This window comes from Bos grunniens, chromosome 8 (assembly GCF_055505025.1).
Source record: "Bos grunniens cultivar Pamir isolate PY7600 chromosome 8, Bosgru_T2T1.0, whole genome shotgun sequence".
Lineage (NCBI taxonomy): Eukaryota > Metazoa > Chordata > Mammalia > Artiodactyla > Bovidae > Bos > Bos grunniens.
This window is the reverse complement of record NC_141172.1, coordinates 40571072-40599029: the sequence shown is the minus strand read 5'-3', so window position 1 is coordinate 40599029 and position 27958 is coordinate 40571072. Positions and strand designations below refer to the sequence as shown.

Genomic DNA, 27958 nt, shown 5'->3' with positions numbered 1-27958 from the left:
TCCTTGGAAGAAAAGTTATGACTAAACTAGACAGCATATTAAAAAGCAGAGACATTACTTCGCCAACAAAGGTCCGTCTAGTCAAGGCTATGGTTTTTCCAGTAGTCATGTATGGATGTGAGAGTTGGACTGTGAAGAAGGCTGAGTGCCAAAGAATTGATGCTTTTGAACTGTGGGGTTGGAGAAGACTCTTGAGAGTCCCTTGGACTGACTGCCAGGAGATCCAACCAGTCCATCCTAAAGGAAATCAGTCCTGAATATTCATTGGAAGGATTGATGTTGAAGCTGAAACTCCAATATTTTGGCCACCTGATGCAAAGAACTGACTCATTTGAAAAGACCTTGATGCTGGGAAAGATTGAAGGTGGGAGGAGAAGGGGATGATGGAGGATGAGATGATTGGATGTCATCACTGACTCAGTGGACACGAGTTTGAGTAAACTCCAGGAGTTGGTGATGGACAGGCAGGCCTGGCGTGCTGCAGTCCATGGGGTTGCAAAGAGTCAGACACAACTGAGTGACTAAACTGATCACCCTGGTACCAAAACCAGACAAAGACAACACAAAGAAAGAAAACTACAGGCCAAAATCACTGACGAACATAGTTGCAAAAATCCTCAAAAAATTTTAGCAGACAGAATTCAGCAACACATCAAAAAGCTCATACACCAGGATTAAGTTCAATTTATTCCAGGAATATGAGGATTCTTCAATATATGCAAATCAATCAATGTGATACACCGTATTAGCAAATTAAAATATAAAAACCATATGATAATCTCAATAGATGCAGAAAAAGCTTTTGACAAAATTCAGCACCCATTTATGATTAAAACTCTACAAAAAATGGGCATAGACGGAACCTACCTCAACATAGTAAAGCCCATATACAATAAGCCTACAGCAAACATTATTCTCAATGGTGAAAAACTGAAAACATTCCTAAGATCAGGAACAAGACAAGAGTGTCCACTCTCACCACTATTATTCAACATAGTACTGGAAGTCCTAGCTACAGCAATCAGAGAAGAAAATGAATTAAAAGGAATCCAGATCGGAAAAGAAGAAGTAAATCTCCTACTGTTTGCAGATGACATGATACTCTACATAGAAAACCCTAAAGATAGTATCATAAAATTACTAGAGCTAATCAGTGAATTTAGCAAAGTTGCAGGATACAAACTCAATACACAGGAATCACTTGCATTTCTATATACTAACAATGAAAAATCAGAAAGAGAAATTAAGGAATCAATCCCATTCACCACTGCAACAAAAAAAATTAAATAATGAGGAATAAACTTACCTAAGGAGACAAAAGAACTGTACACAGAAAATTATAAGATGCTGATGAAAGAAATCAAAGATGACATAAACAGATGGAGAGAGATTCCATGTTCCTGGGTAGGAAGAATCAATATTGTGAAAATGACTATACTACCAAACACAATCTACAGATTCAATGTGATCCCTATCAAATTACCATTGGCATTTTTCACAGAACTAAAACAAAAAATTTCACGATTCGTATGGAAACACAAAGACCCCGAATAGCCAAAGCAGTCTTGAGAAAGAAGAATGGAGCTGGAGGAATCAACTTTCCTGACTTCAGGTTATACTACAAAGTCTCAATCATGCAGACAGTATGGTACTGGCACAAAAACAGAAATATAGACCAATGGAACAAGATAGAAAGCCCAGAAATAAGCCCATGCACCTATGGGTACCTTATTTTTTGCAAAGGAGGCAAGAATATACAATAGGGCAAAGACAGCCTCTTCAATAAATGGTGCTGGGAAAACTGGACAGCCACATGTAAAAGAATGAAATTAGAACACTTCCTAACACCGTACACAAAGATAAACTCAAAATGGATTAAAGACCTAAATGTAAGACCAGAAACTATAAAACTCTTAGAGGAAAACATAGGCAGAATATTCGATGACATAAGTCAAAGCAAGATCCTTTATAACCCACCTCCTAGAGTAACAAAAATAAAAACAAAAGTAAACAAGTGGGAAATGATTAAACTTAAAAGCTTTTGCATAGCAAAGGAAACTGTAAGTAAGGTGAAAAGACAACTCTCAGGACGGGAGAAAATACTAGCAAATGAAACAACTGACAGAGGATTAATTTCCAACGTATACAAGCAGCTCATACAGCTTAAAACCAGAAAAACAAACAACCCAATTAAAAAGTGGGGAAAAGACTTAAACAGATACTTCTCCAAAGAAGACACACAGATGGCTAACAAACACATGAAAAGATGCTCAACGTCACTCATTATTAGGGAAATGCAAATCAAAACTACAATGAGATATCACTTCACACTGGTCAGAATGGCCAATATCAAAAAGTCTACAAACCATAAATGCTGGAGAGGATGTGGAGAAAAGGGAACGCTCTTTTGGTGGGAATGTAAATTGATACAGCCACTATGGAAAACAGTATGGAGAGTTCTTAAAAAACTAGGACTAAAACCACCATATGACCCAGCAATCCCACTTCTAGGCATATACCCTGAGGAAACCAAAATTGAAAAAGACACATGTATCCCATTGTTCATTGTAGCGCTATTTACAATAGCTAGAACATGGAAGCAACCTAGATGTCCATCGAAAGATGAATGGATAAGAAGTTGTGGCATATATACACAATGAAATATTATTACTCAACCATAAAAAGGAACACATGTGAGTTCTGATGAGGTGGATGAACCTAGAACCTATTATACACAGTGAAGTCAGTCAGAAAGAGAAAGAGGAAGATAAATACCATATTCTAATGCATATATAAGAAATCTAGAAAAATGGTACTTAAGAACTTATTTAGGGGAGGAGCCAAGATGGCGGAGGAGTAGGACGGGGAGAACACTTTCTCCCCCACAAATTCATCAAAAGAGCATTTAAACGTCGAGTAAATTCCACAAAACAACTTCTGAATGCCGGCAGAGGACATCAGGCACCCAGAAAAGCAACCCAACTCTTCGAAAGGAGGTAGGAAAAAATATTAAAAACAAACAAAAAAAAAGAGACAAAAGAGGGAGGGACGGAGTTCCGTCCCGGGAAGGGAATCTTAAAAAGAGAGAAGTTTCCAAACATCAGGAAACCTTCTCACTGCCGAATCTGTGCCGAGCTTTGGAAGCACAGAGGGCAACATAACAGGGAGAAAAAATAAATAAACAACTTAAAACTCGCAGATTGCGAGCCCTACGGTAACTCCCCCAGCAGAGAAGCAGCGCAGACGCCTGCATCCGCCATTAGCAAACCGGGGCTGGGCAGGGAGGCGCGGCGTGGGCTGCATCGCTGAGAGTAAGAATCTGGCCTGAATACCCTGAGCGCTATCTGAGCGAAATAATTTGGGCTAGCAAACCAGACTGTGGGATACCTACCACGCGAAAAGCCAGCCCTAACCTAAGACCGCCAGGCCCGCACACGGAACAAAGGACTGAACAGAGATAGCCGGCTGCAGACCTTCCCCCTCCGGTGACAGGCAGCCAGAGCTGGAAGGGGGCAATCGCAGCCCCAGAGAGACATTATCTATAAAATTGTAAGTAGGCTTCTTTGCTAACTAAAACTTCTTGGGGGTCTGGACGGTCAACATCTGCCTGAGAAGGTGCGCCGGTTTTACATCCAGATAACCGAGTGGCGGGGAGGCGATAAGTCGCAGCATTGGCGCTCGCCTGGGAAGAGCAAATTGGCGCTCGGACCTGGGAAGAGCACAAAACGCAGGCCCAACAGAGTCTGCGCCTCTGAGGACTACCCGAGTGCCTGAACCTGAGCGGCTTGGACCCGGGAGGTGCATGCAGCCCAGGGCCAGCCTCGGATTGTTCCCGGCAGAACAACCTAGAGTCCGAGCAGTGTGGACAGGGAGGCTACATGCGCCGTGAGCGGGGGCAGACCCAGGGTGGCTGAGGCACTGCGAGCCCACGCCAGTGTTATTTGTTTGCAGCATCCCTCCCTCCATCCCCACAGCGCGACTGAACAAGTAAGCCTAAAAAAAAAAAAAAAAAAAAAAAAGTGTCCTCCACCGTGCCCTTTGAGTCAGGGCGGAAACCAGATACTGAAGAGACTAGCAAACAGAAGAAGATATAACAGAGGGAAACGCCTTGGAAGCTACAGGCAATAGATCAAAACCCTGTGGTTACTACGGACTACATAGGAAGGGGCCTATAGATCTTGAGAAACATAAATCTGACCAAGGAACTAGCCAAAAATGAACTGAACCCACAACACCCACAAAAAAAAAAAACAAAAAAGTCCTAGATATATTTTTATTATTTTTACGATCATTCTTTCTTTTTTTTTTTTAACTAAAAAAAAAAAAAAATTTTAAGTCCTCTATTGTTCCTTTAATTTTCACTTTTATAACCTATTACTTTGCAAAAAAAAAAAAAAAAGACCCTATTTTTTTCTTCTTCAGCAAACTTCACATATATATATATTTTATAATTTTTTGACCTTGTTTTTTTTTGTTGTTGTTGTTTTTGTTTTTTTCTTCTTTTCTTTAACATTGTATTTTTGAAATTCCAAACTCTACTCTAGATTTTTAATTTTCGCTTTTTGGTATATGTTATCAATTTTGTACCTATAGTTTTTTTTTATATAATATCTGTGACTTTTTTTTTTTCTTTTTTTTTTTCTTCTTCTCTGTTTCTTTCTCTTCTTCTTTTATATAACATTGTATATCTGAAATTCCAAACTTTACTCTAGATTTTTAATTTATGCTTTTTGGTATTTGATATCAATTTTGTACCTGTATTTTCTTTATAATTTTTGTGACATTGTTCGTATTTGTTTGTTTGTTTTCTCTCTTTATTTTTCTTCTTCTTTTTTTTTTTTAACATTGTATTTTTGAAATTCCAAACTGTACTCTAGATTTTTAATTTTTGCTTTCTGGTATTAGTTATCAATTTTGTACCTGTACTTTCTTTATAATTTTCGCGACCTTGTTTGTTTTTGTTTGTTCGTTTTTTCTCTATTTCTTTTCCTTCTTCTTTTCTTTAACATCGTATTTTTGAAATTCCAAACTCTACTCTAGATTTTTAATTTTCGCTTTCTGGTATTAGTTATCAATTTTGTACCTGTACTTTCTTTATAATTTTCGCGACCTTGTTTGTTTTTGTTTGTTCGTTCTTTCTCTCTTTCTTTTCCTTCTTCTTTTCTTTAACATCGTATTTTTGAAATTCCAAACTCTACTCTAGATTTTTGATTTTTGCTTTTATGTATTTGTTACCAATTTTGTACCTTTAAGGACCCAATCTTCAGGACCCATTTTTCACTAGGGAGTGAGATTACTGGCTTGACTGCTCTCTCTCCCTTTGGACCCTCCTTTTTCTCCACCAGGTCGCCTGTGTCTCCTCCCTAACCCCTCTCTACTCTACCCAACTCTGTGAATTTCTGTGTGTTCCAGATGGTGGAGAACACTTAGGGAACTGATTACTGGCTGGATCTGTCTCCCTCCTTTTCATTCCCCCCTTTTATCCTTCTGGCCACCTCTGTTACCTTCCTCCTTCTTCTCTTCTCTGTATAACCCCGTGAACATCTCTGAGTGGTCCAGTTGTGGAGTGCACATAAGGAAGTGACTACTGGCTAGCCCACTCTCTCCACTATTGATTCACCTCATCTCATTTGGGTCACCTCTAACTCCCTCCTCCCTCTTCTCTTCTCCATGTAACCCTGTGAACCTCTCTGAGTGACCCTCACTGTAGAGAAACTTATCATCTTTAATGTAGATGTTTTATCAATGGTGCTGTAGAGAAGGAGAAGTTTTGAAACTACTGTAAAAATAAGACCGATAATCGGAAGCAGGAGACTTAAGTCCAAACCCTGACTCCAGGGAACTCCTGACTCCAAGGAACATTCATTGACAGGAGCTCATCAAATGCCTCCATACCGACACTGAAACCAAGCACCACACAAGGGCCAATAAATTCAGGGCAAGACATACCAAGCAAATTCTCCAGCAACAAAGGAACACAGCCCTGAGCTTCAAGATACAGGCTGCCCAAAGTCACCCCAAAACTATAGACATCTCATAACTCATTACTGGACATTTCATTGCACTCCAGAGAGAAGAAATACAGCTCCACCCACCAGAACACCGACACAAGCTTCCCTAACCAGGAAACCTTGACAAGCCACCTGTACAAACCCACACACGGTGAGGAAACGCCATAATAAAGAGAACTCCACAAACTGCCAGAATACAGAAAGGACACCCCAAACTCAGCAATTTAAACAAGATGAAGAGACAGAGGAATACTCAGCAGATAAAGGAACAGGATAAATGCCCACCAAACCAAACAAAAGAGGAAGAGATAGGGAATCTACCTGATAAAGAATTCCGAATAATGATAGTGAAATTGATCCAAAATCTTGAAACTAAAATGGAATCACAGATAAATAGCCTGGAGACAAGGATTGAGAAGATGCAAGAAAGGTTTAACAAGGACCTAGAAGAAATAAAAAAGAGTCAATATATAATGAATAATGCAATAAGTGAAATTAAAAACACTCTGGAGGCAACAAATAGTAGAATAACAGAGGCAGAAGACAGGATTAGTGAATTAGAAGATAGAATGGTAGAAATAAATGAATCAGAGAGGATAAAAGAAAAACGAATTAAAAGAAATGAGGACAATCTCAGAGACCTCCAGGACAATATTAAACGCTACAACATTCGAATCATAGGGGTTCCAGAAGAAGAAGACAAAAAGAAAGACCATGAGAAAATACTTGAGGAGATAATAGTGGAAAACTTCCCTAAACTGGGGAAGGAAATAATCACCCAAGTCCAAGAAACCCAGAGAGTACCAAACAGGATAAACCCAAGGAGAAACACCCCAAGACACATATTAATCAAATTCACAAAGATCAAACACAAAGAACAAATATTAAAAGCAGCAAGGGAAAAACAACAAATAACACACAAGGGAATTCCCATACGGATAACAGCTGATCTTTCAATAGAAACTCTTCAAGCCAGGAGGGAATGGCAAGACATACTTAAAATGATGAAAGAAAATAACCTACAGCCCAGATTATTGTACCCAGCAAGGATCTCATTCAAGTATGAAGGAGAAATCAAAAGCTTTTCAGACAAGCAAAAGCTGAGAGAATTCTGCACCACCAAACCAGCTCTCCAACAAATACTAAAGGATATTCTCTAGACAGGAAACACAAAAACGGTGTATAAACTCGAACCCAAAACAATAAAGTAAATGGCAACGGGAACATACTTATCAGTAATTACCTTAAACGTAAATGGGTTGAATGCCCCAACCAAAAGACAAAGACTGGCTGAATGGATACAAAAACAAGACCCCTACATATGTTGTCTACAAGAGACCCACCTCAAAACAGGGGACACATACAGACTGAAAGTGAAGGGCTGGAAAAAGATTTTCCATGCAAATAGGGACCAAAAGAAAGCAGGAGTAGCAATACTCATATCAGATAAAATAGACTTTAAAACAAAGGCTGTGAAAAGAGACAAAGAAGGTCACTACATAATGATCAAAGGATCAATCCAAGAAGAAGATATAACAATTATAAATATATATGCACCCAACACGGGAGCACCACAGTACGTAAGACAAATGCTAACAAGTATGAAAGGAGAAATTAACAATAACACAATAATAGTGGGAGACTTTAATACCCCACTCACACCTATGGATAGATCAACTAAACAGAAAATTAACAAGGAAACACAAACTTTAAACGATACAATAGACCAGTTAGACCTAATTGATATCTATAGATCATTTCATCCCAAAACAATGAGTTTCACCTTTTTCTCAAGCGCACATGGAACCTTCTCCAGGATAGATCACATCCTGGGCCATAAAGCTAGCCTTGGTAAATTCAAAAAAAATAGAAATCATTCCAAGCATTTTTTCTGACCACAATGCAGTAAGATTAGATCTCAATTACAGGAGAAAAACTATTAAAAATTCCAACATATGGAGGCTGAACAACACGCTGCTGAATAACCAACAAATCACAGAAGAAATCAAAAAAGAAATCAAAATTTGCATAGAAACGAATGAAAATGAAAACACAACAACCCAAAACCTGTGGGACACGGTAAAAGCAGTCCTAAGGGGAAAGTTCATAGCAATACAGGCACACCTCAAGAAACAAGAAAAAAGTCAAATAAATAACCTAACTCTACACCTAAAGCAACTAGAAAAGGAAGAAATGAAGAACCCCAGGGTTAGTAGAAAGAAAGAAATCTTAAAAATTAGAGCAGAAATAAATGCAAAAGAAACAAAAGAGACCATAGCAAAAATCAACAAAACCAAAAGCTGGTTCTTTGAAAGGATAAATAAAATTGACAAACCATTAGCCAGACTCATCAAGAAACAAAGGGAGAAAAATCAAATCAACAAAATTAGAAATGAAAATGGAGAGATCACAACAGACAACACAGAAATACAAAGGATCATAAGAGACTACTATCAACAATTATATGCCAATAAAATGGACAACGTGGAAGAAATGGACAAATTCTTAGAAAAGTACAACTTTCCAAAACTGGACCAGGAAGAAATAGAAAATCTTAACAGACCCATCACAAGCATGGAAATTGAAACTGTAATCAAAAATCTTCCAGCAAACAAAAGCCCCGGTCCAGACGGCTTCACAGCTGAATTCTACCAAAAATTTAGAGAAGAGCTAACACCTATCCTGCTCAAACTCTTCCAGAAAATTGCAGAGGAAGGTAAACTCCCAAACTCATTCTATGAGGCCACCATCACCCTAATACCAAAACCTGACAAAGATCCCACAAAAAAAGAAAACTACAGGCCAATATCACTGATGAACATAGATGCAAAAATCCTTAACAAAATTCTAGCAATCAGAATCCAACAATACATTAAAAAGATCATACACCATGATCAAGTGGGCTTTATCCCAGGGATGCAAGGATTCTTCAATATCCGCAAATCAATCAATGTAATACACCACATTAACAAATTGAAAAATAAAAACCATATGATTATCTCAATAGATGCAGAGAAAGCCTTTGACAAAATTCAACATCCATTTATGATAAAAACTCTCCAGAAAGCAGGAATAGAAGGAACATACCTCAACATAATAAAAGCTATATATGACAAACCCACTGCAAACATTATCCTCAATGGTGAAAAATTGAAAGCATTTCCTCTAAAGTCAGGAACAAGACAAGGGTGCCCACTTTCACCATTACTATTCAACATAGTTTTGGAAGTTTTGGCCACAGCAATCAGAGCAGAAAAAGAAATAAAAGGAATCCAAATTGGAAAAGAAGAAGTAAAACTCTCACTATTTGCAGATGACATGATCCTCTACATAGAAAACCCTAAAGAGTCCACCAGAAAATTACTAGAAATAATCAATGACTACAGTAAAGTTGCAGGATATAAAATCAACACACAGAAATCCCTGGCATTCCTATACACTAATAATGAGAAAACAGAAAGAGAAATTAAGGAAACAATTCCATTCACCATTGCAACGGAAAGAATAAAATACTTAGGAATATATCTACCTAAAGAAACTAAAGACCTATATATAGAAAACTATAAAACACTGGTGAAAGAAATCAAAGAGGACACTAATAGATGGAGAAATATACCATGTTCATGGATTGGAAGAATCAATATAGTGAAAATGAGTATACTACCCAAAGCAATTTATAGATTCAACGCAATCCCTATCAAGCTACCAACAGTATTCTTCACAGAGCTAGAACAAATAATTTCACAATTTGTATGGAAATACAAAAAACCTCGAATAGCCAAAGCGATCTTGAGAAAGAAGAATGGAACTGGAGGAATCAACCTACCTGACTTCAGGCTCTACTACAAAGACACAGTTATCAAGACAGTATGGTACTGGCACAAAGACAGAAATATTGATCAATGGAATAAAATAGAAAGCCCAGAGATAAATCCACGCACATATGGACACCTTATCTTCGACAAAGGAGGCAAGAATATACAATGGATTAAAGACAATCTCTTTAACAAGTGGTGCTGGGAAATCTGGTCAACCACTTGTAAAAGAATGAAACTGGACCACTTTCTAACACCATACACAAAAATAAACTCAAAATGGATTAAAGATCTAAACGTAAGACCAGAAACTATAAAACTCCTAGAGGAGAACATAGGCAAAACACTCTCCGACATACATCACAGCAGGATCCTCTATGACCCACCTCCCAGAATATTGGAAATAAAAGCAAAAATAAACAAATGGGACCTAATTAACCTTAAAAGCTTCTGCACATCAAAGGAAACTATTAGCAAGGTGAAAAGACAGCCTTCAGAATGGGAGAAAATAATAGCAAATGAAGCAACCGACAAACAACTAATCTCAAAAATATACAAGCAACTCCTACAGCTCAACTCCAGAAAAATAAATGACCCAATCAAAAAATGGGCCAAAGAACTAAATAGACATTTCTCCAAAGAAGACATACAGATGGCTAACAAACACATGAAAAGATGCTCAACATCACTCATTATCAGAGAAATGCAAATCAAAACCACTATGAGGTACCATTTCACACCAGTCAGAATGGCTGCGATCCAAAAGTCTACAAATAATAAATGCTGGAGAGGGTGTGGAGAAAAGGGAACCCTCTTACACTGTTGGTGGGAATGCAAACTAGTACAGCCACTATGGAGAACAGTGTGGAGATTCCTTAAAAAACTGGAAATAGAACTGCCTTATGATCCAGCAACCCCACTGCTGGGCATACACACTGAGGAAACCAGAAGGGAAAGAGACACGTGTACCCCAATGTTCATCGCAGCACTGTTTATAATAGCCAAGACATGGAAGCAACCTAGATGTCCATCAGCAGATGAATGGATAAGAAAGCTGTGGTACATATACACAATGGAGTATTACTCAGCCATTAAAAAGAATACATTTGAATCAGTTCTAATGAGGTGGATGAAACTGGAGCCTATTATACAGAGTGAAGTAAGCCAGAAGGAAAAACATAAATACAGTATACTAACGCACATATATGGAATTTAGAAAGATGGTAACAATAACCCGGTGTACGAGACAGCAAAAGAGACACTGATGTATAGAACAGTCTTATGGACTCTGTGGGAGAGGGAGAGGGTGGGAAGATTTGGGAGAATGGCAATGAAACATGTAAAATATCATGTAGGAAACGAGTTGCCAGTCCAGGTTCGATGCACGATGCTGGATGCTTGGGGCTGGTGCACTGGGACGGCCCAGAGGGATGGTATGGGGAGGGAGGAGGGAGGAGGGTTCGGGATGGGGAACACATGTATACCTGTGGCGGATTCATTTTGATATTTGGCAAAACTAATACAATTATGTAAAGTTTAAAAATAAAATAAAATTGGAAAAAAAAAAAAAAAAAAAAGAACTTATTTACAGGATAGCAGTGGAGAAACAGACATAGAGAATAGGATTATGGACATGAGGAGAGGAGAGGAGAGGAGAGGGTGAGATGTATGGGAAAAGTAATGTGGAAACTCACATTAGCGTATGCAAAATAGATAGCCAATGAGAATGTACTGTATGGCTCAGAAAACTCAAACTGGGACTCTGTATCAATCTAGAGGGGTGGGATTGGGCAGGAGATGAGAAAGAGATTCAAAAGGGAGAGGATATATGTATACTTATGCTGATCATGTTGAGGTTTGACATAAAACAACGAATTCTGTAAAGCAATTATCATTCAATAAAAAAATAGATTAAAAAAAAACTTTAAAAAAATCCCTCAAATTTGCTTTTTGTCTAACATCATTCTTATAGTCTAAAATAAATATAAAATAAACAGCAAGTAATAAGTCATTAGCAAAAAAACAAAATGAGAAATTCACATTAAAATGATGTATAATATAATGTACAACACATTTATTTAAGAACGTATTCCAATATCAAGCAGCACAGCTCAACAATGTAAAAACCGCAATTACTTTTGCACCACCCCACTATAAACCAAGAGTAGGAAACTCTGCTGTAGGAAAGGAGCCTATAGAATTTACAGTAGTGGGTGCAAAGCAATTTAGGAGTAATTAAAGGTATTCTAAGGCTTCCCCATGTGGCAGAGTGGTTAAGAATTTGCCTGCCAATGCAGGAGATGCAGGTTCAATCCCTGGGTCAGGAAGATCCCCTGGAGTGGAAAATGGCAACCCATTCCAGTATTCTTGCCTGGGAAATCCCATGGACAGAAGAGCCTGGTGGGCTACAGCCCATGGGGGTCACAAGAGTAGGACACAGCTGAGCATACATGCACACATTTGATCTATGCTTAAAACTGGTACACTCTCAATTCTACCACATTTTAGTGGCCAAAACAAGTCACAAGCCTAGATTCAAGGTGTGGAGAAATAGTCTCCACCTGCTAATGGAATGAATCACAAAGTCACATACAAGATATAGGAAAGGAAATCAGCTATTTTGGCATCAATCTTCCATACCTCCCTTTTTCAGGTTCTTAAAACATGAATTAATAAGCAGAGGTCACTTGATAAATACATAACTAAATCTAACTGGATAGTGTTCAGGGGTTATTTCAATCAAGCTCCAAAGAACTTGATCAGTTGCTCCAAACCCAGAATGTATCAGAACACCAGACTGCCCTTTTCCCTCTCCTGCCCCACCACAACCCTCAAACGTCTATCTGGAGATTACCTCTCAGACTGGACTCTTTCTGCAGATGCCTGCCATTAAGCCCTCCCATTCTGCACTGCTTTTCGCTGGTTTCACTCTTCTGGTGACACCTGCTTCCACATAATGGATTTATTTTCTGTAGTCTCTACCTTAATTACTATGTTAGGTGTTTAGTCAATAAAAATTTAATTCTGCTAAAGTTGACGCAGGGAAAGATAGAGGAAAACATTCTCTCTTCATCTCCCACCTCTTCCTCAGGGGTATCAATACAACAGCACTCTGAAATCTGGAAGAAGAATCATTTACTTTTTGCTTTCATTAGCTATTGCTATAATAATTGGGAATTTCTGGCCCTGTTGGTTCATAATTCAGTGGTAGAGCCCAGATGTCTGTGGACCACAGGTTTCCTGTAACAGCAGGAATGATTCCTCAGCTCTTTCAGAACTGAAACCTAGATATTGTGCAGAAATTCAAGGAGCCCAAACCCTGTTAGAGTAAATTAGCATTTAGGTATCTGACACGCTTTGGAATGAGTCTTTCCATAGAAACTCATTTTCTAGGCCGCGATTCCATTACACAGTGCCCTTCTTAGGAGAGCCCGAGGGAGAAATTTCTCTCTGATCTCAGGATGGGAAATAGTTGGGCTGCTTCTTAGTACTTGAGTGGTTTTGTGGTGGCTGTTACTACAGGTAATGTGGATTGTGAGGGCATCTCCTTAGTGTGGTGCCGAATCTGAGACCCATCTCTAATAAATCTATGGGACTTCAGGTGTGAATTTTGGATATTAACTCCACACCTGAATTTGCCTTATCTTGTCTATATACTCGCCATTCCACTTCCCTCATTGAATTATTTTTATAGGATTTTTGTCCTATTTGAGATACTTACATAAGCAGATTAAGTGCTCTTCAGAGCTTCAGAGAATAAATAAGCAAACAAATAAGTGCCAATTTCTCAAGAAATGTATATAATTTTAGACACTTTTAACAATTCAATTGTGTCTATTTTGCTAGAACTCTTCTTTTTCCATTTCAGACACTCTGGCTAAGTTAATCATACTTCTCCAAGGTTCATTATTATCTTTGGCTTCAAAAAGCTGCTCATCTTTTTTTTCTTTTTCTCCCTATCCTACTGCTATTCCTTACCTGTCCCAAGGCAACCATTTCAATGTGCTCTATGCATGCCCTTTTGTTAGTATGTGTCCTTATAAAACACAGTTTTGTATATGTGGATCTTAATGGTGTATAAATATTGTTGTTGTCAAAGTCAATCTCTTTCTTTTTTCATCCAGCACTATGTTTTTAAGGTTCGTATATTTTACTCTGGGTACATTTAGTCTGTTACTTCTCTCTGGGGAATAGCATAAACCGAACACTCCTTGACTGTTATTCTCCAAAACTGCCTCCAATCCCCTACTGCCATAAAAACACTGTGAAGACAATCCTCATACACGGGGTGAACGCTTTTGAGAAACAAGTGTGCTCGTCATAATTCACCAGGACAGCACATGTACACTATAACTGTCCCAGACAAGCTAAAATGCCTTGCCACCTCACTCATACAGGACCTTCATAAACTCTGTAAGAAGCCGTCCTTGATATGCACCCAGGAGTGGATTTGCTGGGTCAGCAAGTATACCTCAACCTAATTTGCTATCACCATCAGAGTCCTCTGCAGAATTTCTACACCAGTCGATCGTCCCATTAGCAGTGCATAAGGGTTCCTATGGTCCCACATCCCTGCCAACACTTGGCATTATCCTAAATTTGCCAGTCTAGTACAAGAAAACTGATGTCTCCATTTATCTTGCATTTTTCTGTCAACGAACGAGTTTGGATGGGCTTCCTTGGTGGCTCAGCAGTAAAGAACCCTCCTGCAATGCAGGAGATGCAAGAGATGTGGGTTCAATCCCTGGGTCAGAAAGATCCCCTGGAGGAGAAAATGGCAACCCACACCAGTATTCTTGCTGGGACAATCCCATGCACAGAGGAACCTGGCAGACTACAATCCGTGGGGTCTCAAAGAATCAGACACAACTGAGCAACTAAACAATGAGTTTGAGCATTTCTTAATATTCTTGGCTTTTTGTATTTTTTCCTTTCTGTGAATTTTGACTCTCATATATTTGCCCATTTTCCAATGATGTATCTTTTTTGTTGATTTGCAACAGATAGAAATTTTTCTAAAGTGAGCACACATTTCTTTGTCTCTGTAGCACATAACCTAGCACTGCTATCCTTTTCTGGCAGAACTAGAGTCACACAATGACAAGGATAAGTAACAGTGCAGGGATCATAAGATGCTATAGAATCTAGTTCAGTTCAGTTCAGTTGCTCAGTCGTGTCCGACTCTTTGTGACATGAATCGCAGCATGCCAGGCCTCCCTGTCCATCACCAACTCCCGGAGTTCACTCAGACTCACATCCATCGAGTCAGTGATGCCATCCAGCCATCTCATCCTCTGTCGTCCCCTTCTCCTCTTGCCCCCAATCCCTCCCAGCATCAGAGTCTTTTCCAATGAGTCAACTCTTCACATGAGGTGGCCAAAGTACTGGAGTTTCAGCTTTAGCATCATTCCTTCCAAAGAAATCCCAGGGCTGATCTGTTACATGGGTACAAACCAATTGTTATGGACTGAATCAAGTCCTCCAAAATGCATATTTTGAGATGTATTTGGAGATGTAGCCTTTAAGAAGGTTCAGTTCAGTTCAGTCATGTCTGACTCTTTGTGACCCCATGGACTGCAGCACGCCAGGCTTCCCTGTCCATCACCAACTCCCCGAGTTCGCTCAAACTCATGTCCATTGAGTCGGTGATGCCATCCAACCTTCTCATCCTCTGTCCTCCCCTTCTCCTCTCACCTTCAATCATTCCCAGAATCAGGGTCTTTTCCAATGAGTTAGTTCTTTGCATCAAGTGGCCAAAGTATTAGAGTTCCAGCTTTAGCATCAGTCCTTCCAATGAATATTCAATGATTTCCTTTAGTATGGACTGGTTGGATCGCCAAGGTAAATGAGGTTGTAAATGTGGGGGTCCTACTCCAATGTGGCTTGTGACCCTATAAAACTAGAAAGATACACCAAGCAGGAAGGGCACACACAGAAAAAGGTCAGGTGATGATACAGCAAGAAGGTAGTCATTTGTACACCAAGGCAAGAGGCTGCAGGAGAAATCAAACCTGACAACACCTTGATCTCAGATTTCTAGCTTTCAGAACTGCAAGAAAATAAATTTCTGTTAACTAAGCTAACCAGTCTGTGGTATTTTGTTATGGCAGCCCTCACAGACAAACATGCCAATCAACATGTAGGAAACATCTTTAGATTGAGTCATTTGCATCTAATTACTTTCTCTTATGATGCCCAGCTGTGTGATGTACCAGACAGTGTAACCTGGCTGTCTTTCCAGAACATTATTTACTGAGTCAACTGAAATAGTAGTCATATTCCAGATGATTTCTTCAGACTCAAGAAAAAAATTTTTTTTCTTACTGTAGGTATCAATGTCATCTGTCTTAGCAGCATCTTCCAAAGCAGCACAAACAATAGATTGTGGATCCTGCCAGCTGACTGTCCACTCTCTTTTATATAACTCACCTTGCTTACTCAAGGGTTTGAGGGAGGATTATCTCATCATTTAAGAGTACAAATAGAATTTCAGTAGAAGGGGTTTGCTTAAAAACCTATTAATTCTTTATCCTCCAAGGAAAATAACACTTCTGAAGACATAGTACCAGAAAAAGGATGGATTTCACATAACACCAATCAAATTGGCAATCGTATAGAGTATCATGTTGAGAAAAATGCAAAGGTAAGTATAAACTCGGTAGATAAAAGTGCCATGATGGATAAGCAAGGTCTGCCACAGCCCCGGGTGTCAGGTAGGGTAGGCCGTATGTTTGTCATCTCTGTCTGTGTAGACCTTCACTTCATTTTTAATGTTTGTGTGCTTAATTGCTCAGTCAGGTCCAACTCTTTGTGAGCCCATGAACTGTAGCCTGCCAGGCTCCTCCATCCATGGGGATTCTCCAGGCAAGAATATTGGAGTGGGTTGTCATTCCCTCCTCCAGGGGATCTTCCCAACCCAGGGATGGAACCCAGGTCTCCTGCATTGCAGGCAGATTCTTTACCATCTGAGTCACCAGGGAAGCCCTTTAAATGCTTGGCTATGAAAAAAAAAAAAAAAAAAGATTTCGGATGAAGACATCCTTCAAAATTTCATCTTGAATATTATGAATCTAAAAATTCAGGATATTATTTACAAGATGAAGAAAACCAGGGACTTCTCTGGATGGTCCAGTTGCTAAGAATCCACCTTGCAGTGCAGGGGATGTGGGTTCCATTCCTGGTTGGGAACTAAGCTCCTCCCTGCTGCAGAGAAACTAAGCCTGTGTGTCACAAGTACTGAAGCCCACGCACTCCACAGCCCACATGCCACGACTAAGACCCAACACAGCCAACTACATAAACAAATGAATGTTTAAACGATGAAGAAAACTACTTTGGGATATCTCCTCTCAACTCATGTTCTTTTCTGGAAAATACTCAGTTAATAGCAGAGTCAATGACAATGGCAGCCTTGAGCACTTCATATCTATTACCTTAATTAAACTACACAGAATCCCCATTTTACAACCAAGGCCACTGAGGCCCAAAGAGGTGAAGCAACTTTTCAAAGTCTTGGAGCTATTAAGTGGGGATTCAAACCCAGAAGTCTGATCACTTTTAAATGCTAGGCCATTTCAATCCCTCACAAGAGATGGTGAACACCTTAATAGGAATTAATGCTATTTATCACAATGAGCTGACAATAAACAAGGCTTCTTATCTCTAGGTGAACTCATGGTACTAATGTAAAAATTAAAAAGTATGGAACTAATTAGGAAGAAAATGCTGTTTATCCATCCATGTGTGTCTGGAGTATTTGTGATATGCCATGCCCTGTGGTGAGCTTTATACAGATCATCCCATTTAATCCTCTAAACCATCCTATTTAGTGGTTATCCCCACTTTACAGATGAGGAAATGAAGGCAAAGACGTGAAATGACTTGCTTCCAAATCACACAACTGACAAATGATGAAGCTGGGATCCCAGTCTACGTTGTCTGACTTCAGGAGCTCAGCCTCAAAACCACTCTTTACCCATAATCCCAAATTTACAGTTTTCCTAGGTGGGCCTCCAGGTTAGATACAGGTCAAAATCTTAAGCTCATTTAAATTGCTTACCTCTTTGGGCACTTGGAAATACTAAAACTTACTGTGTGACACTTGGAGTACTTTATAAAAATTAATCAGTTATGTCATCTCTAGGAAACTGTTCAGGATATAGACTGTGTTCAGAAATCAGGTATTTCTCCCCCAAGAAAAGTCAATGAATTCTTTTTCAGCTACATAGTTTCCTTTAAAAAAAAAAAAAAAAAAAACAATTTATTCTCCAGCATGATATCCTCTGATTCACCAAGGCGCTCAACATTTGTGTTATTCTTAAAAATCTTTTGCTTCCATAAGTTACAGTGGCCCAAAGATACTAGAAGGATCTATACTTTACCCAACTGTGGAAAGTCTGTCGTGGGTCCTATAGGATGGTTTCAGGGACAATGCTATTATTTTGTTGCTTTTGTGTATGTTATTGGCAATGTGTATAATCTCAAACATCGTGGTCAGATCCTCCAAATCTGTAGGGAGTTGACTACAAATCTGTAGGCAAGTTGCCATGATAAACTCCACTAGAAATTATTTATAAACTCTAATTTATCACCATGTTTCAGCCTTCTGCAGAGCTGACTTCTATCTTGCTGGACTGTTCCCTATCAGACTTCAAATGTCCAAGTCACCAGACCTTCTGGAGAACACCCCTGAATTTCTAATGAATGTCTTGTGACTCCACAGTTCATAGAACTTGGTCCAACTTTTCACTGAATGATGTCCTCCATCACCACCACCACTGGAGAGCTGACTTCTGGTCCTCTAGAGCAGCATACTCCCTTAAACTTCAGATGCTTACAAGAGTTTCTCTTTTCCCCACTGTGGTATTGCTGTATCATTCTCTCCCCCTCTCTTCACCACTGTATGTCTTTTTCACTGTTAGTACCATGTCTGGTGCTTATACCCTTCAATGCCACTCTGCTTTCTCTACCCTCCCACTCATAGAGTTTCACTGTATCTTTTGACTTCTATCTTCTCCCCACAAATTGCTTCTCTCAAGCTCCCTGGCTTTGGGCCGAGCTGAGAATCCATGGGAGCTGCTCTCTTTCAGTTTGGCCCTACTGAGTGGCTGACCTCACACTCCCCACTTAGAGAAACTCCCTGGAATTACCTGGCAAAGCTGTTTATGTGTATGTGTGTGTTTTTCTGGGGAGACACACTGTGGCAGACCCTATGGACTTCATACCCCCACACAATCCACAATTCCCCATGCCCTTGACCTCCTTTGTCAAAAAGGCTAAGAAGCTCAATTTTTCAATTTCTCAACTTTCTCATTTGACCAATGATAAGGAAAACATGCCTTTCTGAACAAACAGCAAAGCCTCACTAGGAGAAAGTCACTTACTCTTATTCTTTCCCATTATTCCTGCCTGGAATGTGGATGTAAAGGTTAGATGTGCAGCAGCCACCTTGCAAATGTGAGGCTGCAAGCCAGAAGGCAAAGGCCTGCATGGAAGACAGAAGGGTAGAAAGTTGGACAGCACTTCAGTCCCTGATGGCATCCCTGAGCCATCATCCCAGCTCTGAATTGTCTCCTCCAGACTCATATTTGTTATGAATTATACACACACACATACAATTTTTAAAAGGAGAGATGTAAATATAAATATGAATTCTGAAATTTTCTTCATGATAGATTATCTTGCATGTGCCTGAGAGGCAAGTATCTCATATTGGAGAACTCTGCTAAATAACCAAGGCACTACTCTATTAACAGAAATCAGTAAAACTTAAAACAGCAGTAATGAAAGAAAGAAAGAGTTAGTCTTATCTGACTCTTTGCAAACCCATGGACTGTAGCCCACCAGGCTCCTCTGTCTATGAAATTCTCCAGGCAAGAATACTGGAGTGGGTAATCATTTCCTTCTCCAGGGGAACTTCCCGACCCAGGGATCGAACCCAGGTCTCCTGCATTACAGGCAGATTCTTTACCATATGAGCCACTAGGGAAACCCATTATATTAACAGAAATCAGTAAAAGTTAAAACAGCAGTCATGAAGAAGGAGGAAAGATACCCAGAGAAGTGTATTACAAGACAGGGTGACACCGTGAGGTCATTTGTGTTTTGTATATAAATGACTAGAAGGAACTTACATAGAAGGTTAATTAATGGTAATTGCTTTAAACTACTGTATGTTCATAGTTTTTAGCAGTGACCATGTTCTAATTCTCAATAAAGGGAAAAAAGGAAAAAGAAATGTTATTTCAAATACCCTGACAGTTTAAGATAGACCTTCTCCACTTTACAAAATCACTTCAAGGTGCCCTTGTCGTGGAGCTGAGCATCTCTCCACCCTGCACAAACATGCTCCACCATGAACCCCTGCCTGTGATGACAGCCAGGCAGGTGTGGTGGTGAGGGCCCTAGGTGAGATGATAGCTCATTTCCAGTGGCCTCCAGCCTGCTCTGGGGGTAAGGAGGTGATCAGAGTGGGGAAATGAAGGCCCTGTGGGATGTCACCCTTGTTGACCAGACTACCCTCTCATGTATCAGTGCATTTACCCCTTACCTCACTCTGCTTATCACAAAATTGCCCTAATTCCCATCCCTGCCACAGAATAATGGGTTTTTATCTTTGGAACACCATCTAGTACACTTCTACCTCTTCAGAGCTGGAGAAGTGCAAGCTCTAAAAAGCTGAGGCTATGTCCAAGGTCAAACAAGAGATTTCAGCAGCAGAGTGGGCACCAGAAGTCACTCAGTCATTAGCAGTCACCATATAGAACCCTCTTTGCGGCCGGAGCGTTGCCATCTTTCTTACCTATACAAAAGCCCTACAAGATAGGTGCTGTCATCTCCACTTTAAAGCTGAAGAAACCAAGGCTCAGACAGATCATGTGATTGTCCAGGATTAAAACACAAGCAGAACCAAGAGGTGAACCCAGCCCTGTCTGGCTTCCAAATATGGGCTGTTTCCACCACTTCGGCTGACTGCACATACTGCTTATCTGATTTGTTACAGATGTGCCCACAAAGCAGTTTACAACCATCCCTCTATAGGTGTCCTTAGCTATTGGAGCCTCAGGAAATCCATTTCAGTGCCACCTCCCCCTCCCCCTTGGAATAGGAAATGCTTCCTGAAAGCCTGTTCTCTCTGCAGCTGGTGATATTTGATTTGATTAACACCTTGGGACCTATCACCAGACTTAAAGATGATGCTTAATTAATTACTTATGTTAAAGAGCTGGCACTTTCTGCATTTGGTTCACACTTCCAGCCTCAATCATGTTTTCATTTCAGCAATAATATTTACATGATTAGCAAATAGTCAATTCATACTCTGGTGTGGACCTAAGCTACTGTGTGGGACTTCCCAAAGCAGATGTCCTTGACAGGTGTAAAGAAATCTGCCTTTTTTTTTTCTAACAGCAAGAACCATGAACAAGATCTTTTGCTTGTTTCCCAATGAAAAGTTGTGCCTGGATCAACAAATATTCATGGAGCACTGACCTAGTCTATGTGTCAGTCAACATTTGCAGGGCCCCATGGGGGCTAACAAGAAATGCACTAAGAAATCACATTAGATTTAATTCTGTTTTTGCTTTCCTTTTTTCTGTTCCAAGACCTAGATGCATAGATTAGGAAAAGACATGAAGTTTCAGAGGCATTCACTAAGTTCTCCCAGAATACTATCATTCAAAAGGAAGAAATACATGGCCTACATGATATTACAATTAAGTGAGTTTGTGATGTTAAATGACCCCAAGATGCAAACAGAGGTAAAACTGGAAAGGGGTGATATGCCACAAGATTATCCTATGAATAATTTTAATCAAGAACCTAGATAATGATACAGAAAAGTGACAAAGTTCTCAACAGACTGGACAATGGGTTGACTTCTAACACCATGAAATTTTGTAGAAACAAATGCCACGGAATCACCAGAATCAGCACTCTATAGGGAAAGCATGGCTTTGAGAGGCACCATCAACCACAAGCTTCACAGGAGACAACAGTGTAATGTGTGACTCACGTGTCACTAATGCATCCACTTGACTGCGCGTGTCAAGAACCAAGATGGAGGACAGTGAAAGCTCTGCTCTCATTTTTACTCCCTAGCTCACCCTTAGGTAGTGCATTCAGCTGTAAGTAGGTTGACCGCATATGATAATATCCTAGTCGGGACAGTTTTCAGAATAAAAGGGTTTGCAGGTGATAAATGGGTCTGGAAAATGACTCCTGGGCAAACTGGGACCCACCTAGTTATAAGGGATATGGACAGGTTGGAGGGGATTCAGAGGAGAAACTGGAAGAGAGGAAGGTCTCAAGAGAAGAGATTATGGTATATCTTTGAAGAGAAATGTTTAGCCTGAGGAAGAGCCAAGTGAGGTTTATATGTAAGCTACTTTGAGATATTCAAAGGGGCAGCAAATGAAAGAGGTGTGGGACTCATGGATTATGGTCTTGAGGGATTCTACCATGAGGCATCAACTATAGAGAAAATGATTGCTTCTCAGGGGTATTTGAACCCAAGAGGAGGGAACGAACAACTGCCTTATTACAAAAACATTTTGGAAGCCTACCTGGGTCCATCCATCAGTTCCTGTTCACGTGCCTAGTTAGTTCTCCAGACAAATTCCAGTGAAATAGGAATCATTCCTTTTTAATGAAATCCAACTTCTTTTCTTTCTTTTAAAATATGGTTATTGTTTAAATATATGGTGGCTCTTCTCTCTTTTTTCAAAGACAGCTTCTTTTAAGGCAATTAGACATACAAGGTCTGTGATTCCCTGGACTCCTCTCTATAATTTTATATATGCTTTTTTCAGGATATTATTTACAGAATTTTCTTAAATATTCTTCTTTGTAAAGACCAACACAAACACTACATTACACTGAAACTAAGACATTACTGAGGGTTTAGAGGTAACATACCGCAACATAATAAAAGCTATTTATGACAAACCCACAGCCAATGTAACACTCAACAGTAAAAAGCTGAAAGCCTTCCCATTAAAATCTGAAACAAGACAAGGATACTCATGCTCACCATTTCTATTAAACATGGTATTGGAAGTCCTAGCAATAGCAATAAAAAAAAAGTATCCAAATTGGAAGGAAAGAGGTAAAATTGTCATTATATGCAGATGACATGGTACTATATACAGAAAAACCTAAAGACTCCACACAAAAACTACTAGAACTGATAAATGAATTCAGCAAGTAGTAGGATACAAGATTAACATACAGAAATTGGTTGCATTTCTTTATACTAACAATGAAATATCAGAAAGGGAATGTGAAAATCACGATACCTTTTAAAATTGCATTTCAAAAAATAAAATTTTTAGGAAAACCTGAAAAGGAGGTGAAAGACTTATATGCTGAGAACTATAGAACATTAATAAAGGAACAAGAAGATGACGCAAAGAAATGGAAAGATATCCCATGCTCTTGGATTGGAAGATTTCACATTGTTAAAATGGCTATACTACCCAAGGCAATCTACAGATTTAATGTGATCCCTATCAAATTACCCATGACATTTTTCACAGAACTACAACAAGTAATCCTGAAATGTATATGTAATCATAAAAGACCCCCAAATTGCCACTCCTGAGGGGAAAAAAAGAAACAGGAGGCCTAACTCTCTTAGACTTCAGATAATACTACAAAGCTGCAGCAATCAAAACAGCATGATATTGACATAAAAACAGACATATGAATCAACAGAACAGAGAGGCCAGAAATAAATCCACACACCTATGATCAATTAATCTTTAACAAAGGAGGTAAGAATATACCATGGAAAAAAGACAATCTCTTCAACAAGTGGTGTTGGGAGAGTTGGACAGCAACATGTAAATCAATGATGTTAGAACACACCTGCACATCATACACAAAAATAAACTCAAAATGGCTTAAAGACTTAAATATAAGACAAGATGCTGTAAAACTCCTAGAAGAGAATACAGGCAAGACATTCTGACAAAAATCATACCAATGTTTTCTTATGTCAGTCTCAAGGCAAAAATAAACAAAAGCAAAAACAAGCAAATGGGTATTAATCAAATGCACAAGCCTTTGAACAGCAAAGGAAAGCATAAATAAAAAGAAAAGAAAACCTACAGCCTGGGAGAAAATATTTGAAAATGATGCAACCAGCATGGTTTAATTTTGAAAATACACAAATAGCTCACACAACTCAATAACAGACAAAAAAAAAAAAATCCAATAAAAAAAAGGGCTGAAGACCTAAGTAGACATTTCTCCAAAGAACACATACAGATGACCAACATGCATATAAAAAGATGATCAACATCACTGATAGAGAAATGCAAATCAAAACTACAATGAGGTATCACCTCACACCAGTCAGAATGGTCATCATCAAAAAAAATCTATAAATAATAAATGCTGGAGAGAGTATAGAGAAAAGGGAATCCTTCTACAGTGTTGGTGAGGATGTAAATTGGAGCAGCCACTATGGAGAACAGTATGGAAATTCCTCAAAAAACTAAAAACAGAGTTGCCCTATGATCTAAAAATCCCACTCCTGAGTACATAACTAGACAAAACTATTTAATATAATTTAAAAAGGTACATACATGCCTATGTCCATAGCAGCACTATTTACAATAGCAAAGACTTGGAAACAACCTAAATGCGCATCAAGAGATGAATGGATAAAGAAGATGTGGTGCATATATACAATGGGATACTATTCAGCCATAAAAAAGAATGGATGCATGCATGCTCATGTTTGACTCTTTGCGACCCTATGGACTGGGTCTCTCCAGGCTCCTCTGTCCATGGGATTTCCCAGGCAAGAATATTAGAGTGAGCTGCCATTTCCTGCTCCAGGGGATCTTCCTGACCCAGGGATCAAACTCATGTCTCCTGCATCTCTGGCATTGGCAGATGGATTCTTTCACCACTGAGTCCCATGGGAAGCCCCTTAAAAATAATTAAATAATTCCATTTGCAACAACATGGATGAATCTAGAGATATGATGCCAAGTGAATTAAGTTAGAAAGATAAATGCCGTATGATATTACTTACATGTAGAATTTAAAATAGGACACAAATTTATCTGTAAAACAGACTCACAGACATAGAGAAGAGACTTGTGGTTGCCAAAGGTAAGGGTGAGTGAGGAAAGGATGAATAGGGAGTTTGAGATCAGCAGATACAAACTATTATATATAGGATGGATAAACACAAGGATCTACTGCATAGCACAAGAGACTATATTCAATATCACATGATAAACCATAATGAAAAGAATATGAAAAAGAATGTGTATATATACATATACGTATAACAAAGTAACTTCGCTGTACAGCAGAAAATAATACAACATTGTAAATCAACTATACTTGTATAAAGTAAGTTCTGATGAAAAGACACCATTGATTATAAAATGCATCACTATTATATAGCATTAGAGAGAGAAAAAAAATGCTACCAATTAACTATAGCTCCGGAGAAGGCAATGGCACCCCACTCCAGTACTCTTGCCTGGAAAATCCATGGACAGATGAGCCTGGTGGGCTGCAGTCCATGAGGTCGCGAAGAGTCGCACACGACTGAGCGACTTCACTTTCACTTTTCTCTTTCATGCATTGGAGAAGGAAATGGTAACCCACTACAGTGTTCTTGCCTGGAGAGTCCTGGGGATGGTGGAGCCTGGTGGGCTGCCGTCTATGGGGTCGCACAGAGTCGGACACGACTGAAGCAACTTAGCATAGCATAGCATAGCAACTATACCTCAAACTTTTTCACATTTCAATTCCCACTTTCCTTGGCCAACTCAAAATTGTCAATTTGTTCCCATTTTCATGTGATATTAGTATCTTTGTCATCAAGAACATTGAGAATGCAGTATTTCTTTTAAAAGAATTCCACTATTACCTCTGGAATTTTCTCCCAAGCAACTAACACTTCATCTGAAGGTTTTGATGTTCCTGCTTTTTCGACTTAACCAGCAAATGACAAGACTAAGTTTTAAAACAACTAGGATTTTATTCTTTGTTCAAATAGTCCTTAAGTTATTTGCTGACTGAAACAATGAGGAAGTGCTGTCTAGTTACACCACCAGGAATAACAACAAAATTTGCTCTGCGTAGGCAATGACAGCTCCATCCCAGCTGGAACCCGGCCAACAGATGCCTGGGATATTCAAATGTGATATATGGAGGCTTGGGATAACACACAGTAATTCCACCTCCCTGTCTACTTTTTGGTCCTAGGTTATGCCCTTTGCCTAATAATCCTCTGCCTGCTTTCATTATTGGCCACAATAACCTCTGCCAGCTCTTGCTCCTATAGCTGAGAGTCTCTTCAAGTACTCTCCTGGGTTGTCCTTATTTCTATTTTATGCCCAACTTCATCTACTTTGGAAGTATTCCCCATCTTCTCATTTTAGTTAGTTTTCCATTATATGTCCATCAACTGATAGAACACAAAGCAAAAATGAAAAGGTCAGGCAAGATTTTACATCTCAAAAGAAGACACACTTCATCTCTCCCTGTTTTTATTGAGCAGTACTATAAAGCTTTACAGTAAAGACTTAGCCCTTAGGTCTTGCTGTGAAGTCAAATACTTTGTAGAGACTTTTAGAATGTAGATTCCAGTGGGCTATCCCAAGACCTACCACTGACTCAGATTCTTGGGGTTGGGATTGGAATCCCAGGGTGGGGAGAGGGGAAGGAGGCACTTGTATTTTTAACAGAGCTCCAGAGTAATGTGGCACCCCACTCCAGTACTCTTGCCTGGAGAACCCCATGGATGGAGGAGCCTGGTAGGCTGCAGTCCATAGGATCGCTGAGGGTTGGACAAGACTGAGCGACTTCACTTTCACTTTTCACTTTCATGCATTGGAGAAGGAAATGGCAACCCACTCCAGTGTTCTTCCCTGGAGAATCCCAGGGATGGGGTAGCCTGGTGGGCTGCTGTCTATGGGGTCTCACAGAGTCGGACACGACTGAAGTGACTTAGCAGAGTAATGTGGTACATCATCTATGTTGGAAATTATGAAGAGGACATTAGGCATTTTCACTTTCTCCTTCATACAAGGATAATTCTTTCAGCAAACACCAACACAAATTTGAAACCAAGAGCCCCCACTCTAAGTGTTCAGTAAAAACCAATTCTTATGGGCAGGCTAGTTTTATTCATTTGAACCATAATATTCATACCAGCCTATATTCAACATGTTTAAACTAAGGGGTATAAAGGGCTTTGTGATGACTGGGGATGTGCATGGTGGGAGCACATGCTGGAAACAGGATGAGATTTCCTTTTTCCAGTCTTGCAACAATCTCCAGTGCTGACTGATGCCACGGGGAAAGAGATCTTGTCCTCCACTCTTTAGCTACAGCTTTCCAGGGCCATTTCAGGAGCAAGATGATCTGGGCATAATTCTGGTTCCCTGATTTGAGGACAGTCTGTCACCTGAGAGTGGAAGACTGAACTCGTGTGGGCCTACATTCAGGAAATACACAAATCCCTGCACCAAAGGGCTCAGGAAATGGTTTTTAGGGCTTCAGGGGAGTCCCACTGGGAGACATTCTCTCCCAATCATCTCCATTTTTAGCAAAGGTTGTACTGAATTTTAGGTGAGTGTGAAGATCCCCCATCTTGTGTGGATAAAAGTAGGTAAGCAGTGATTCTACAGTTGACTCCATGGCCTTTTTGGCCCAGAGAACTCAGAATGCAGTTTCCACACTAAAACCCAGATCGCCTCTCACTTACCTCTTGGATCCAGGGAACTCTTGCTCATTAACAAGGGAGAGTCTGAGAGTCACTGTCTCCTCTGAATTTCTTTTCCTTTTGGGCCCAAATCAGAGGCTACAAGCAAGAACACAGAGATACAAATCATTGCAAGTCAGTGCTGATACCTGAAATAAATATTGACACTGTACTTTTTCTCTTACTTCTATGTACTAAACACACACTCTGTGCCTGGCCCTTTATCGACAGCATCTTTTACTCCTCACCACAACCTGTGAAACAGGTTTCAGTGGCCCCTGGTTGACTACACAGTTGGGGAGAAGATGCAGGGTAAGCATCACCCACAGGGCCAGGCAATGAGTAAGGGCCAAATCCAGGAGTGAATCCCAGATCTGATTCCAGAGTTGAAGGTCTCT

General features: G+C 39.7%; 1 long non-coding RNA gene across 5 annotated transcripts in view; it reads right to left on the bottom strand.

The window, feature by feature from the left end:
• Positions 1 to 27958, bottom strand: part of LOC147366957 (uncharacterized) — a 343959-nt gene that overhangs the window by 65621 nt on the left and 250380 nt on the right. For all 5 annotated transcript variants that reach the window (XR_015169635.1, XR_015169636.1, XR_015169637.1 and 2 more), the window contains one exon: positions 27564 to 27659. This is a non-coding gene — a long non-coding RNA (uncharacterized LOC147366957). The remainder of the gene's footprint in view (positions 1 to 27563; positions 27660 to 27958) is intronic.